Raw genomic sequence first — 15,603 nt, 5'->3', positions numbered from 1 at the left:
GAAACTGTGAGAGCGACCTTGCTCATGCAAAGGAGTTACTTGCATGGAGCTGTAGATGAATGAATGACCAGCTAGGGGAAAAATATTATTTGCCTCAGAAAACTTAACATTTGAATAAGGAAAAGGGACTGCTTCTTATCTTTAGCAGATCACTGTGCCCTATTGAAAACACTGCTATGAATTTTTCTCTCCCCTTCTTTGAAGCTGTTCTTTTCAGATAGAGTGGGAGTGAAAGAAATGTTGTCTCATACTTAATCTCTAATCACAATTTCAGTTTAAATAAATAGTAGCCCTTAGCAGGGGGAGAGAAAAATGCAGTTGTTTGGAATGAATATTTGGTCTTTGAATACAGAGACTGTAGCATACTGTTTGTGTCTTATGCAAAGGATTCTTATGACTTCTAACTTGTTGATAAAACTGACTTTAAATGTTTTTTAACTAACAATAAAAATTTATGGGATTATCTTAGAGATAGGAGCATGAGAAGTAAAGGAAATTCAGTGGGATTTTTGCATAGAGATGCAGGACATGACTGTTAAGTACTGGTGAAGGCATCAGTTTCAGCAAAGTACATAGGCTCATTTCCAACTATAACCCATGGAAAATCTATTGAAGTTAATAAGAGTACTCTAATTTTAAACAGAAGCATGCTTAACTACCTTCCAGAGGCATTAAACATCTGTCCCAGTGTTGGCTGAGCTTTGGTAACAACGAAGTTACCTTACTTGATGCATTTTGCCCTCCTAGTGTGAAATCACAAATGGTTTTCAAGAGAGTTTTGTGAGTTCCTCTGAATGCAAAATCCAGCCTGTAGATGTGTGGATGAAAGGCTCTGTATAAATGTCAGCCTTTATTATTGTTACGAATTTCCGGCTTCTGTTACTGAGACACTTTATATGGATCTTTTTGTGTCTCCCTGTCTGTGAGTTTGGACTAAATGCCTGCTACAAATCTCCCTGGCTTCCCGTGGAGGGGATTGCTCTAACTTGGTGCTCTCCTAACCTTTCCTTCTGTTCAGGGAATAAACCTCCCTTAAAAAAATTACCTCATAAAAATGGAGTAAACTCTGAGCTCTTTGTTTTTCTCAGGTCTAACCTCCTGGAAGACCATAAATTCATTTATTCTATAAAACACAGAGAAGTAAATCTTCAGCATAATGTGTGGGGAATTAGCCACTTAACTCCCATTAACATTAATGGGAACTGAATATTTATTTACCCCACAGCACATAAATCTTTGCCTTGTAACTTCTACAGTTTCTAACTAAAATGTTTCCATTGTTCTAAGGATCATGGTTATCCTGAAGGAGTGTTTACTAGATTGTCAGCCTACGGGAGATATATTGGATGTTTCAGCCCTTTCCCTTCAAGTAAGCTGTAAAATGCGTTGGGGCTCTGTAATGTGAACTTTCTGAAACCTCTGAGTGATAAGCTCAGATGCTTCAAACCTCCTCTGCTTGGTTCTGGTCCTATCATTCCTGCTGGGAGCTCGAATTGTTTGACATGAATAAACGTTTGTGACTGATGGACTTCTGGTCAGCGCCTAGGGTCACGGATGGAGGGGCTGAGGCTGCCAGTGCTCTACTGAGTCTCCACCTCTTCCCAAATCTGTATTTATCCTTTCTTCCTTCAGTCCTGTGTTTGCAGATTGTCAGAGAATTACACCCTCAGGTCTTTCTTCTCTACTTAAAGTGAAGAGCAGGCAAATCAATCAAAGATGATGTAGACCTACTTTGAGGAGATTTTTCTCTTCCCCTGAGAGAGGTGAAGGGGCCAGAGCTCAACAAGACCTGCTGGAGGCTTCACAGTTGTTCTGTGTATCTACCTGGAAGACACTGAAAAGCTCTCAGGATGGATGAGCTGATGGATGTTAGCAAAGAGGTGAAAATAAAAGCTGCCAGTCACTGAATGAAATCCAGGCTCTGCTGTACATGATGGCAAAACACCCTGTAACTGCAGTACCCCAGGTCTAATGGGTGTATTGAAGTCATGAGTTTATACTGCATGAAACTGCTTTCCCCTAAAGCACTCTGGAGAAAGCTATTGCTCTTTTGTGTATGCATTTGAACCACTCTGAGGTAGTTAATAAATCCTCCAAATTTCTGGTTAAAAATAAATAAGTAACTATGGAAGCAGAATGGCTCCATCTTGCCTTCTATCGATTTATGAAGTATTGTAGTATAAAGCCTTCCTCTGCGCCTGAGTGTATTCGGCAAGAATCTTATTGGGCTTAAACTACAGCTCGAGTGTTTTAGGCCAGACAAAAGCAAAGGCTTCCCAGGGGTGAGGGGTGTGAAGCACAGCTGCAGGCTGCTGTCCCTAGGGGCAGGGAAGACAAATGGTGAGGAAGGACCTCTGTGGTGTAATCTGGGCTGGATGGCTGAAGAGGAAGAGATGGGAGGCTGCCCTGCCAGCTCTGTCACTCTACCGGAACCAAGAGGAGATCCTTCGATTTTCATGGTTGTTGGATCAAGTCTGTTCAGTTCTGTAAGATTTTTCAATGAACTAATAAAACTTTATCCAATATCCTGTCCTTCAAACAGCAAAGACTCTGTGTGGGGCAGAAATTACTGAGGAATATGGTGTTAAGAGAGCAGAAACCTTGGGCTGTGACTGACCCATGGCTGAACTCATGCTGAGAGTCCCAGCAAACTATAAAATAATTGCAAAGAAGAAAACGCGTGGAAACCCAATCCCCAGGTCCAAGTTTCCTATGCGAACGGTTCACCTCACCTTCTGATCTGTCTGGCCCCCGTTCCGCCTGGCTGCGACCTCGGGGGCTCGCACCTCGTGTCATGTCATGGACAACCTGCCTTCCTTTCCCCTTCCCAGCATTTCCGTGGGAGCACACACCAGCGGTGTGGGACCTCGCCTTTTTAGGCAGTTTTACAGACAGCCCGTAACTGAGCTAAGCATCCGAGCGGTGCGTAATGCCTGTTTTAATAGCGTATTGAACCTATGGCTTTTATCATCCCGAGCAGCTTGCTAACTGCACCTGTCAGGTTCCTCCCGAGACTGAAATGAGAGCGGTCTCTGCGTTTGTTTTCACAGCTCCAGAGCAGAGACAGGGATTTGTCAGGAAACCATTAAGCAATACTACCCCATTTGTTGTGGATCCATTTTCTTTCCTGAAACCAAAGTATTTGTTTTCAAGGTTCAGGGAACAGGATTCTGGTGTGAGTTATGCCAATATAAATGTGCAGGACCTCTCCAGACAATCAGTAGAAAGCCTGATTTACACACTTTGCTGCACGCTGATTTACACGTGTGAGAACCGCATCTATCTCTGGAGCTTTCAAGCCACAGAGGCTGGATGCATGGTTAGGCTCAATGATGTGAGACCTATAAAATATTAAAACATCAATTGTTGCTGCTGTTATTAGCATCAAAAGTATTAAAAAACACTTGAATCGCAAACAAAGGGCAAACAGACAATCATATGTGCAGCATGCTAATGGCATGCTAAGCGTGGACCCAGGAGACAGCTTTGATTTCAGGTTTAGCTACCTTGAAACCAATTTCTTTTTCTTTTTCTTTTTTTTTTTTTTTGATATTGTTTTCACAAATGTGGCACTATTAATCAAAATCTTAAAAAATACCATAGCAGTTTTAACTATGAACACATACAATCAATATATACCTAAATGATCCATTAGCAAACTCTGTCCTCTGTATCAGTTACTGAAATGTACATTTCTCAAGGACAGTAACAGAAGTTGCTTAACAATGTTCAAAATCTTTCTTGAAGAAACAAGGTTAGGAAATGACTAAAGTGAAAACTAGAGGAAAAAAAAACAAATAGGTAATTGCAATTACCCAACCTTAACTCAAATGCTTCCTCTAGGGGAAAAACAAAAACAAAAACTAATCACACCATGGTGTTTTTAATCATTAAAAAAGGGATTGCCATGAACTTCTTTGCCTGTCACCTACATTACAGTGCACTAGCCCTGGTCACAAGGGCTCCATTCAGCACACAGATCGCTCTTCCAGCTGCAGTGGGTCACGATCCACTTGCTGCTCACGTGAAGGAAGGACACTCCAGCTGGACTGAGCCACCAGAGCATCCCTCTGGAGCAGCCCGGTTTTTCCAGACACGTGGCTGCAGCCTGACCTGGCTTATACAAGCTAATGAAGTCCTAGCTGCTGGTGGTATGGCCGTATCAGCAACGTGGTGATGTAGGAGCATGGAGCATGGTTATGCTGTTGGGCAATATCACCGAACTAGTCATACCGATACACATTCAGTGTAGAGGAACAAACAGAGGTATCAGATATAACCATATTTCCCACTTTTTTTTTTTTGTTTTGCTGGAGGGGTTTCCAGCAATAGATAAAATCATTTTTTTACAAAACTGAGATGCAACATTTGTTCCGGAGCTTGTTAGGTCCTGAAATCTATAGGTGGGGTTGGGAGAATGACATTCTGAGCTCTTCGCCAGCAGCGAAGCTATTAGAGCCTTTATAAATGTCATCCAGTTCAGTGCTGCTGCTTGTGCCATATTCCCAACAGCAAATGCAAGCATCATCAGGATCCAACAGGCTCCCAAGAATAAGACCAGCAATTCAGCTAAAAATAAATATAATTAAACCATAAAAAGAAAAATGTCTCTAAGATAATCATCCTTGCAGTGAGTTGGAATGTACTGGAGAAATATTTTTGTAGCTAGTTATGAATAAATATGTTTTACATGGAGAGAATGTTACCAAAATATCACAACATAGATTTATTAAATTAAAAATGAAAATGGAAATAGATAAAGGAAACATAGAAATCACTTTTTCACATTGTAGTACAAGTTGCTTCTAAATTTCCTGTCCGTCTGCTGGAACCAACCATTATTGTCTGGCCTAAGGTTGTGTCTTGCAACCTGTCAGACTGGGAGCCGTGCGAATAGATAGCAAACATCAGATGAGTGATGCAAGGGATTTACACGTTTTGAGTTTGTTAATCCTCCATTCTTACAATGTTTTAACAATTCATGACCTTTATTGCAACCCATCCCCTCTTAAAATTTCCATTGCTGGTATGCTCATGAATTTGCTCATCTTGACCACTTGATATTTTGACTATATTGTTTAAATCGCATTATATCACTTCTGGTACATGTCTGGCTAAGTGAGACTTTTTGTACAGGACAGTAATGAGGATCACATAAAGAATATCATAACACCTCCTCCAATTTCTGAAATAACTGAACTGGGAGAATCATTAGTAAAGGTTTACAACATTTCTGAAAACTGACAAAGTTTTCACAAATACATCAGTTAGAATTGTCTCAGCACTGATAAATAACTAACTTCTTGTAACACCCAAAAATAACTTCAGAAGAAAAGGAGTCAATGTGCTCAAAGTCTGAGGGACAGCCCTCTGCCACCAACCTCTAATCCTGTTAAAGATTTCTTTCTCATATTGCTACGGGATGATGTCTGAACATACTCCCACTGTTATGTGCCCAACAACTCCTTCTGAAGGGCAGATTGGTATCTGTGCCTGTATCCCTCCAGCAAGAATGAACGGAGACTCCTGACTTTCAGCAAAGTGAAAGGCCTCGCTGAGCACCTCTTATGAACTAAAAAAACATCTCACAGGTCTGGGCTCATTAGCAAAAACTGTAATTAGCGCTCTCATTGGTGTTATTGGTGCATTTCTTATACCATCTCCTTGAGGGCTCCCAGTGTTCATCTGAACTTGTCAGTGTCCGGTATACTGAATTCTTTGCTTGCTAAGGGTGCAAGGAGGCGGGAATGCTAACGTATTAGGCAAGAGTTAATTGCACAAAACAACAAAAGAAAAGCCCAACTGTTGTAAGGTTTGGTGGGCAACTGAATGGGAGTCTGACAAGGAATTCATTAGAAATCGTGTCACATATGCCCATTGCAAAGCCACTACTGGCAATTGGCTTTGTTGGAATGAAAAGGCTGGGCCCAAATGTTGCTGGAAACCTCCCTAAGGCCATTTCATTTATAAAAAGACCAAGGTTTTGAGAGCATATAATTATCCTTCATCCCTGCCATCTTATCCTGCATTAAGTTTAATTGCTCACAAAACTTGGCAACATTCTTACACCCATTTAAAGAAATTAAGTGGTTCTGTCATTTTTAGTGCTTTTGATATGAAAGTGTTTCAGCTCAGACTACTTGTGACTAATTCACTCTGTGACAAGAACCTCTGCCTCCTCCCCTTCACCCAAAATATACATTCTTCTTGAGAGAACTAAGTTCAGAGGGAACAGATGAGCTAAAAAGAGTTGATTTTGGCCAAGATGGTCAAAAGCTACCAGGGGTTTCCAGCGCCTCTATTTTTAGAGGTGAGAGCTGACCACTTTCTGAAAGTCACATTCCCTCAGTTTTCCAGAGCTGGGCACCCTGAATCTTTCTCTTTAAGTTCCAAGGTCCAGAGCAATGGTCACCCAAGGGCTGTGGTGGGATCATCGTCCTGGTCCTTGACCCTTCACCAAGCTTGGCCATCCCAGCTCAGGAGATGCTACCCAAAATCGCTGCACTGTAGGTCAGGCCTACTGGGTCCCTGACCCACTGGTGTTGTTCCATCATGAGGGCACAAGCTGCAGTTTGTGTTTCCTCTCCACCCTTTAACATTTTTGAGCCTGGTAGAGTCAAACATGCTACCTTGAAATGAAGAGTACTAAAATATGAACCAAGAATAGTCCAAATGCTCCGAGTCATCCATGCCCAGTCTTTGTTGCTGGTAAGCATGTTAGTTCATTAAAGCTGCCCACCCTGAGAGATTGATTCAATATTTACCTGCCCAGGATATGAAGTCTTCTTTTTAGAGACAACTAGTCATTTAAATACATTTCCTATGGAAATGTATTTTATCTATGATAAAAGATGAACATTTGCTCCTTTCTATAGATAAGGCACACAGTATGGCAATGTGATTAGAGATGGGGTGGAAATTTTGAGTTCACCAAGTGAATGCCTGTTCACATTTGCTTTTCATCTACAGGCTTACTTTTCAGCTGTGAAATGCAGTTAATCCATCATGAAGTCTTGTCATGTGCTTGGTAGTTATATGTTTTGTTGTCCTTCAAATGAAAACAAAAGAATTGGGGTTTGGGGTGGATGGTGTGTGAGGGAAATTCCTCATGATAAAGTAAAAATACACTGCTGGCACTTGTAACAATTAAAAAACATAAATAGGCTTGTAAAAGCAGGGTTTTTTTTTGCAGATACTGCATACCTACAGTTCCTGCTGTCTTCAGTGCTATATTCTGGACTTGACTGGACCCAACACAGCACTATATTAAGTAAATGCTGGGTTTTATGTCCAGCGTGAAAGAATATCATCTGAGAAGCAAAGGTCAATGAAATCAGATTTTCTGCTGTGTTTACTGGTGATAAATGTCTTGAGAGAAAATGTGAGCATCTACAAACACGAGGTTATAATGTTAATATGGTCCCTTATCACCATATATATGATCTATCTCCTGACACAGGAAGTGAGCGTCAGTCCCAGATGAATTATGAACCAGTGACTCCCTAACATAAATAAAAGCAGAAGGATGGGCCTTGTCGAGCACTCTGAGCACACGAGCTGGAAATAGGAGCCAGGAACTTATCTCAGCTTTGGAAAGTGATCTGCTTTGGAGTCCTGTCCAAAGCTCAGTTAATTAAGTGGGAGTCTTTCCAACAACTTCAGAGGACTTTATCACCCTTTATTAGGGCTACCATATGTCCACCTTTTTCTTACATTTGTCTTCTTTTTCTGTTCCTAAATCCTTTTCCACTAGATTTTTGGTAATTGCAGCCCACATCCAGGTTTCCTCAAACCCTGAAATGTGTGTGTGGGAGTGGATTCGGTTTGCTTCAGTGGGCAGACACAGGATGTTAGCGGACGCATGTGGCTGAGGGAGGTGGGAGGTGATGGAGGGTTGGGGCAGGATGAGAAGTGTTGTGGGTGGGCAGAGGGACCTGTGTTGGGAAGGCTGGTGAGGGGGAGAAAGAGGGATTTGGGGATGAAGAAATGGGGAAGAAAAAAAAAAAGTGGTTGGGATAGATGGGAAAAACAGATTGGGATAAGAGGCCCTGGGGAGTGAAAAAGGAGGGTAGGTAGTGTGGGGGTCCCAGGGTAACTGCCCTGGCATGTAATCCTTCATCAGGGTTCTGGCAGGGGATTCCTATAGGCTTGCCCAGGATGCCACTGCCACTGCCTCTGTCCACTGTCACCACCTCCCTGGGCACAGGGAGAAGACAGCTCTACTTTGTGGGCTTGGAAATGTCCCCAGCTTCCCTGCTTCAGCACCCCACCCTCACGGCATGGCGAGGACCATCGTCACCCTCACACAAAGGAAGCCAGGAGGGGAAGGTGGCTCACAGCCACCTCTCCCTGGTCTTTGCCATCGTATTGCAAAGACCTCTGCACTGCAAGGTGTCTTCTCTGCACTGCAAGGTGTCCGATGACTTCATCCCTCCTCAGGGATTTCCACAGTGTCATGGTTGAAGCTGAACTCCAAATGCACATGTCTGGAGCTGGGGCTATTCTTTCCTTTGACAAATTGTTCAGACCTCACACCTCTACAGCTAAACAAATGTAATCCAAGCATCAGATCATAAAATCTTGGAAAAAATTTATTTGAACTGCTGGCATGGCTTCTAGTAGCACACTGGGGGCAGCTCTCCTTTCACATGTCTCCAGAGGCATGTAAAACATTTCACTCCTAGTAACTGAGCTATAAATGTAGGTCTCGAGCAGTGCATGCTCTGTGTTACAATGTGAGAAACCTGAGGGCTTTTGCTTTTTGTGCAGGGGATTATCAAAGCACCTTTAAAGGGAGCCAGATTTCCTGCCTCACCTTTCCTCACCCATTGCTCTGACATCCACTTCTCAAGAAACCAAAAGGTGTCAAACTTTCTTCAACACGTACAAATGAGCCACACTGCCTGGGCAAACCAAGAGGAAAGATTTGGGTCTTGCGAGCGCTTTTTGCTGGCTGCTTCGCAGGCAGGTAGCAGCGGCCGTGCTCTTTCTGGCAAGGCAGCTCTCTGCTCGCATTACCAGTTACAGCAACAAGGAGATGAAGACATGCTGATAACCAGGGGCAGACAGGCTCACTTCCCTAGCCTGCTGATGCTCCACTGCTCTGAAACCCCATGTGCTGGAGCAAGCATGCCCCTTCATGTTTTAGGGGAAACAATGTGATTTTGCAACTCCCTATTCTGCTTTTCCCTCTAGTTACCTGTGGTGCACACTTGGACATGAAGGAGTAAGAGCAGAGGACAGTCAGGAAGGACAACACATAGGTCCAGTATTTGTTCCTCACCAAGGTCTCCCAATTACCAGAATGAACTGTTATTAATTAACTATGAGAAATGGGTTGTTATTACACACAAACTTTTAGCTCATCTTTGCAAATGACCTTGGGAGTTTCAGATGTGCCAGGACTGATGGATGGGGAGAGCTGGTGCCAGGCCGTGGGAGAGGCTGGAGGATATGACGGTGGGTCAGCAAAGCTTCACCACTGTCATTCTGCAGGGGCCAGTGCCAGGAATAAACGAAACACCAACGTATGTGCTGTGTAATCTGCAGGTGTCAACATTTGCTTTGTTCTTTAAAAAATGAAATAAAAAAACCTACTGATTTTCAGAAAAAAAATATCTTTTAAAAGTGTTCTTATTCTGAATGAATGTCTGAGGGCCCAGGTTATGGCATCCATTTCTCATGGGGTAGAAACCAGTGACTTTTTCACTACTTCAGCTGTTAGTTAAGGTATCCGGTGAAAGATTTTGCACAAATTCAGAAAAAAAGAACTTGAAAATAACTTTCCACAGTGCAAGTGAAGACCCTGGGCACCAGATACTCTCCTAGATGAGCAGTGCAAGGGAAACAGAAAGGAGTACGGTCCCTCTCTGCCTCCTTGCTCATCTGCTTTCTGCCTTGTCTTGAGTTAAATTTGGTAAAGCCAATACATTTCCACAAAAAAAGTTTTGCTTCAAATTACCTGCCATTTTTTGAACAACACAAAACCTCAAGGCATTGAAGACTTCCCTGTGACTTGGCTAAAAGTCCCATGGGTTTGATGGTGCTTATGACATAAGGCAGGATCAAACTCGGTAGTGGAAGGATAAATAATCAATTTGTGCATGCTAGCAGAGCAAAATTTCAAGCTTTCAATGCCAAAAGGCACCTGAACAACTAGAGGCTGACATTCAAAGCACTGGAAAATTTGACTCTGAGAGAGGGCACTGAGCTTGAAAGAGCAAAGAGAGGTCACACAGCATTTTTTGTGGGAAGACAGTGACTGCACCTGCCAGCCATCTCATCCTAACGAACGCTGCTGAGGCAGGCGGATGGAGCTCAGGATGTGCCAGTTCTTTTCTGTGTGGTGGCTTTCTGCCCACTGCAATTACAGAATGAGGAAAACAGCAGTTTTGTGAATAAAGCTGGCAGCCATCCAACACCGCCTGAAGAAATAACCGTACCTTGGAGAATCCTTTCTTTTTGTTTCTGGGTTGGGCCAAGCTCTTCTCAAGAAGTTTAGCATTCATGCAGACATCTTCATTTCAAGATGCTCATTACTGATAAAATCTATCCTGATCCCTGTGCAGTCGCCAGCCTGTGCTGGTCTGAAATGCCTAAGATGCTGGTGTGGGAGGTTCACCTGCTCTAGACACTTGTTAATCTGGAGTGGTTGAAGGTCAGTTTCAGCTCTGAAGCTTTAGTTTTAAAAATTCTTCTAGGATTTAACAGTAACCATTATAACTCTGGACAAATTTATTATCCTATATGGTTGCTGAACTGAGCTTAATTCTTGACCACAAAGGCTTCCTCTGGTGCTAAATTCTGACTTTTACTCAGGCTTTGTGCGGAAAAACCATCCTTGGATCAGTTTTGACCACACTGCGTTTACTGTGGCTGGATGCACAACTTTGTTTTCTTAGTATGAGACGTCAAGGACAGAGCTCCACAGCTCTGTGGATCATGTTGGTTTAAAAGCAATGTGTGTGAGTCGTTATCCCTCCCTGCCTGTATCTTGGTCATTACCATGCATTTTGTGGCATCCCCAAGTCTTCTCCTGGTTGCAGAGCTTTGCTAAATTCTCTTTATAGCATCCTTGGGGCTCCAGACTAACCCCAAACACTTTGAGCTCCTCTCCATCATGTATTTTAGCACGTTCTTCTGTAGAGTGCTGAGGCCATTGGCTGCATCCCAGACATCTCCTGACAGTGGAGAAGCAAAGTGAAACACCATAAGTAGCACTCCCCAGCATGCTGAGGCTGGAGGGGGAGGAACAGCCCTGCAGTTATTGCTGCATGTTAGCAGCCTCCTGACAAGAACAAAGCCTTCTCCAATGGGTTTGTGAACAAAACAGATGTAGGAACATTGATACCATGTGTTTTTTTAAAGCAGATCTTTGATATGGTGAGAAACTGTATTACCAAAGCTTTACAAATAAAAAAGACAGAAATTCAGCCTTCCAGAGTAAGAGTTTTGGCTCATATTGAGCAAAAGCTGACATCCATTTGCTAAGAGATCCTTCAGGTTTCACCTGTTGAAAACTAACAGAAAAAAGCATTCAATGAGAATAGAGGAATCGTTAAGAAGAAGAGATGAAATGAGAACGAATAAGAAACAATGCAGAATGTTCGAAAGAGATCACTGGAAACAAAAGTGGCATAAAGGTTAAAGTAAGACTTCAGACAATAAAACCTGCTTTTTTTTTTTGCAAATCTTTTTATGAAATTATAGCAGAATGACTAATGTGAAGAAAAACATAATGCAAAGAAAACAAATACTGTAGAGAAGAAGGGTGAATCGAGGTTAAGGCAATGAAAATATCTTTCTGAGATACAGAGCTTTGCTCTCAGATACAGAGAGAGGGCTCACACTCTTCATGTCAGTCGTTCCCTCTGAACAAAGGTATTATATTTTAAAGTCAATAGAAATGTTTATCCAAGTCACTCCTAGCACACTTCATAAGAAAGGCTTTGGGGTTTTTAATTTTTGGTTCCAGACAAAGTCATTTTTCTTTGTCTTTTTTTTTTTTTTCTTTCCTTTTAGAAAAATGTAATACATTTTCACATTAAGAAAACAAGATATTGAAAGATTACTTTTGGCACTTCCCCTCCATGACCCCATTTGTTGCTTATGTGAGGAAAAAAACACAGAAGATTGTTCCTGCTGAGACTGCAGCCCCTACAATTACCAGATCTGAGTACAGAGAAGAAGGGTGACTTGTTAGGCTGCTAAACCCACCCTCACCCAACTTCATTGCATTTGAAGACACCTGTGAGAGCATTGACCCTTTAAGCACCTCCAGGTGCCACCACCTGAAGTTCCTCCTGTTTACTGCTTAATTTTGTCCTCCAAAGTACAGAGCTCTTGCCTGGAGAGGTAAGGGCATCCCTGCCAGCACACCTCTGAATACACAGCCAGCCCTGTGCCTCTGGCAGTGAGTGCTTGGTAGGAGCCACATGTCTTATTCTGGGGAAATTTGTGCCTTGTATCTTTACAGAGCAATGACAATACGTTTTGCTCACCATTTACCCTGGCACATGGCCAAATGCAGCCATGCCAGAGGGAAGCAGCAGTACCTGCCCTGAAGGCAGAGCACTTCTCCCCCAGCACTCCTGGATGCATCCTTCAGGCATTTTTTAATCTGTATTAGGAGAAGATTGCCTTTTGTCTTGCTCAGAACGATTTAGCCAAGTAGATTTTCCCAAAACAGCACTTCTCTTATCACAAGACCTTTTCTTCCTTTTGAATCTCTCCCCCACTGTAATTCATAAAGCAAATTGCACAATGGTGATTACAGAATTCCTGGTGTGGCCAGACGAGGGGAGCAGTCATCTCCTTTGCTTTGTAACCAGTTCCCCATCCATATATTCCCCAGCCCTATCTGACTTTAATGCAGCTACTGTTGCCAGCAGGTCTGTTTTCTCTTTAGTTTCCTGATAAACATTTCCATACAGAGCACATTTTGCATTTTTATTGGTCCTCCCCAGACGTGTAGCCTTTCATCTTTTGACATTGAAACCATATGCCAATCCCAGCAGAGCATGCAGGCTGCAGCACCTCCCCGTGCTGCGCTCCCTCCATACACCCCTGCCTGTGTTCCAGGTTGAATCTCTCACTGTCCCACTTTGCATGAACACCAGCATCCCTTCCCCTGCATCTGGCCCAGGTTCTGCCCTGCACACTGCACAGATGCCCTAAAACGTGCTCTTCAAATACTTCTGCCACAAGCTTCTTGTTTCCTTTTTAAAAATACCTATAATTAATACCTATAATTTTAGGGGTGACTGCTCCTGCCTGCTGCCTGATAACCCAGCATGTGTGTGACCCGACTGGCACCTGCTGTGGGGATTGTGAACCCTGAGGAACTCCATTATTTGGAGATGGTTCCAAACCCCACCAAATCAGCAGAGACTTCATTAAACTGTGGGATCAGCCACCCTTCTCCATCAGCTGGTCCTCCTGCTCACCTGATATCTGCACAAGGAGCATCCTTGTGTCCTCAGCACCTGGGTGTCCTTCTTGTGGAAGGGGCGTCGCAGAGGGCTGGAGAGGCACCGGAGCCAGGAGACTTTTTCACAGTGTGAAAGGACTTGTCCAGGCTTTCTCACTGGCACCAGGAAAGCTCTGATCCATTTTGACAGGAATTGCCGTTCCAAATGAAGTGAGCAGCACCTGTGAGGGCTGCAGGAGGAGCTGAGCCCTGGCACGGCACCTCGGGTGTACCTGAGCACGGCAGGGCCTGGACCTGCGTCACGCCTCAACGTCTGCTTCGGGGTCTGCTCCTCCGCTCTGGCGTGTGTAGCTGCAGCTGATGCTAATAGGAGGCACATGTGCATCTGGACAGAAGAGTTATGGAGTCTGAAATAACGCCTCTGCACATGGCTGCTCTTGCTGCTTCAAGGCTGATTTCTTCCTCGCGCACAACAAAGCAAAAAATCCCCACTGCTTGCTTTCTTCTTGATATCCTTCACAGGTCCTGGCGCAGTGGGCAGCTTCAGAGCAGACCCACAGAAAGGGTTTCTGCTTAGTTTGGATCATGAACTAGTTGTCAGAAAATGATGCCCTGGTCCTGGGAGATGCAATAAAGCTATCCCGTAATTTAGGCACTGGCCAGATGGAGGCAATTCTTAATGCAGATTTCATTTGGTGTGTGTCACATTTGCTAATTTCCCATGAATGATTCCTGATTCTCAATCGACCTTGGCCTTGAGGTTTGTAAAACTGTTCTGCATCAAAGTCTTTTGGAAATGTAGACCTTTGCCTGCAATAAAGTAGGAAAGAGACTCCCTAAAAAATCAGTTCAGTGAAGTTTTGCACAGGGTCTGGCACTATTGTCCGACAGTGTATTTTCTGTGCTTCTACTGACTGGGGAGATGTTCCCGTAGGTAAGGTGGCAGATTTTAAGAGAGATAGATTCAGCTTGTACCTCTGAAAGGCCTTGGGCTGATCTTGTAAATGCTTTGGGACTCTACTTTTCCATTGTAAGTACAGACTTTATGTTTCACATCATGTCTATTCAGACTGTGATTTTCAAAGACACCCAGAGGAATAGCTGTACAAGTCCCACAGAACAGTAAGTCTGTTCTAGTTTCATTAAACGCCTCACTGAAGCGCTTTCCTGGGAGAGCAGATCATTCACCCTGCTTTCCTATACACGAACCTGGCCCTATTTTCACAAGCTGACAGACTACCTGATGGAGCCATTATTCTCTTTTCATATACAGTCTAAACTATTTCCTCTTGCTGGGCACTGAGCAGTTTTAAATCAAGATGTCTTAGTTCATGGAGTTTGGGAAACAGTCCTTTAAAATGCCTTATTTCTTCCTTGCACCTATGTAAATCTATTTTATTGGACAATTGGAAAACATAACACTTGGCTTGTGTGGATAACCCCCCATACGCTTCCAAATACAGCACAGGGTATTTTTTTTTTGGAAAAAGCTTTCCACGAAAGCCTTGTTGTTGCCTGCACCCAGGCTGAGGCCTGCAGAGCGGCCTGCCCTCCGGCCTGAACATGCCCAAATGGCGGCTCTCGGCCTGGAGCACGGCACCAGGCCACATCTCAGCGCTGAAACTCAGACTGCATTGAGAGGGTGTTGTGTGAATTTAAGCCTGAAAATACACAATAGGCCAGTGATATAACCAACAGAAAAACCTCCAGGGGGATTTGATTAGTTCTCTGTTGCCTCCTCGGCCCTGTGAAAGGGGGTACCCGAACAGAATGAACATGTGCAGCCTCTCCCAGCTCTCCCCTGCCATCCCTCCCCAGCGCACTCTGGCACACAAAATTTGTTCTGGCTGGGAACTGGGTTTACAAAGACTGAACAGACATTGTGTGGTGGGCAGTGAGCCTTAGTGTGCAAGGAGATAAAGGCAGCTTTGGAGGCAGCATGGGCACACTATGGACCAGGGCCCTTTGGGGAATGGGCCAGCCAGGGACATGGGAGGAGGATACACAAAACCTGAGTGCATCTTCAGTGACAAGAGCGCCAGCCTCCACACTTTGAACAAGTTGTGCTCGCCTGCTCGAGGGCCCTGTCCCTTCTACTGCAGCATCTGGCTCTCCCTGGACTCTAGCACGGTACAGTGCAACCGTTATGCTCTGCAAAGCTACTTGTCAACTGC

This window comes from Oxyura jamaicensis, chromosome 20 (genome assembly GCF_011077185.1).
Source record: "Oxyura jamaicensis isolate SHBP4307 breed ruddy duck chromosome 20, BPBGC_Ojam_1.0, whole genome shotgun sequence".
In the NCBI taxonomy this organism is placed as follows: Eukaryota; Metazoa; Chordata; class Aves; order Anseriformes; family Anatidae; genus Oxyura; species Oxyura jamaicensis.
This window is presented reverse-complemented; position numbering follows the sequence as displayed.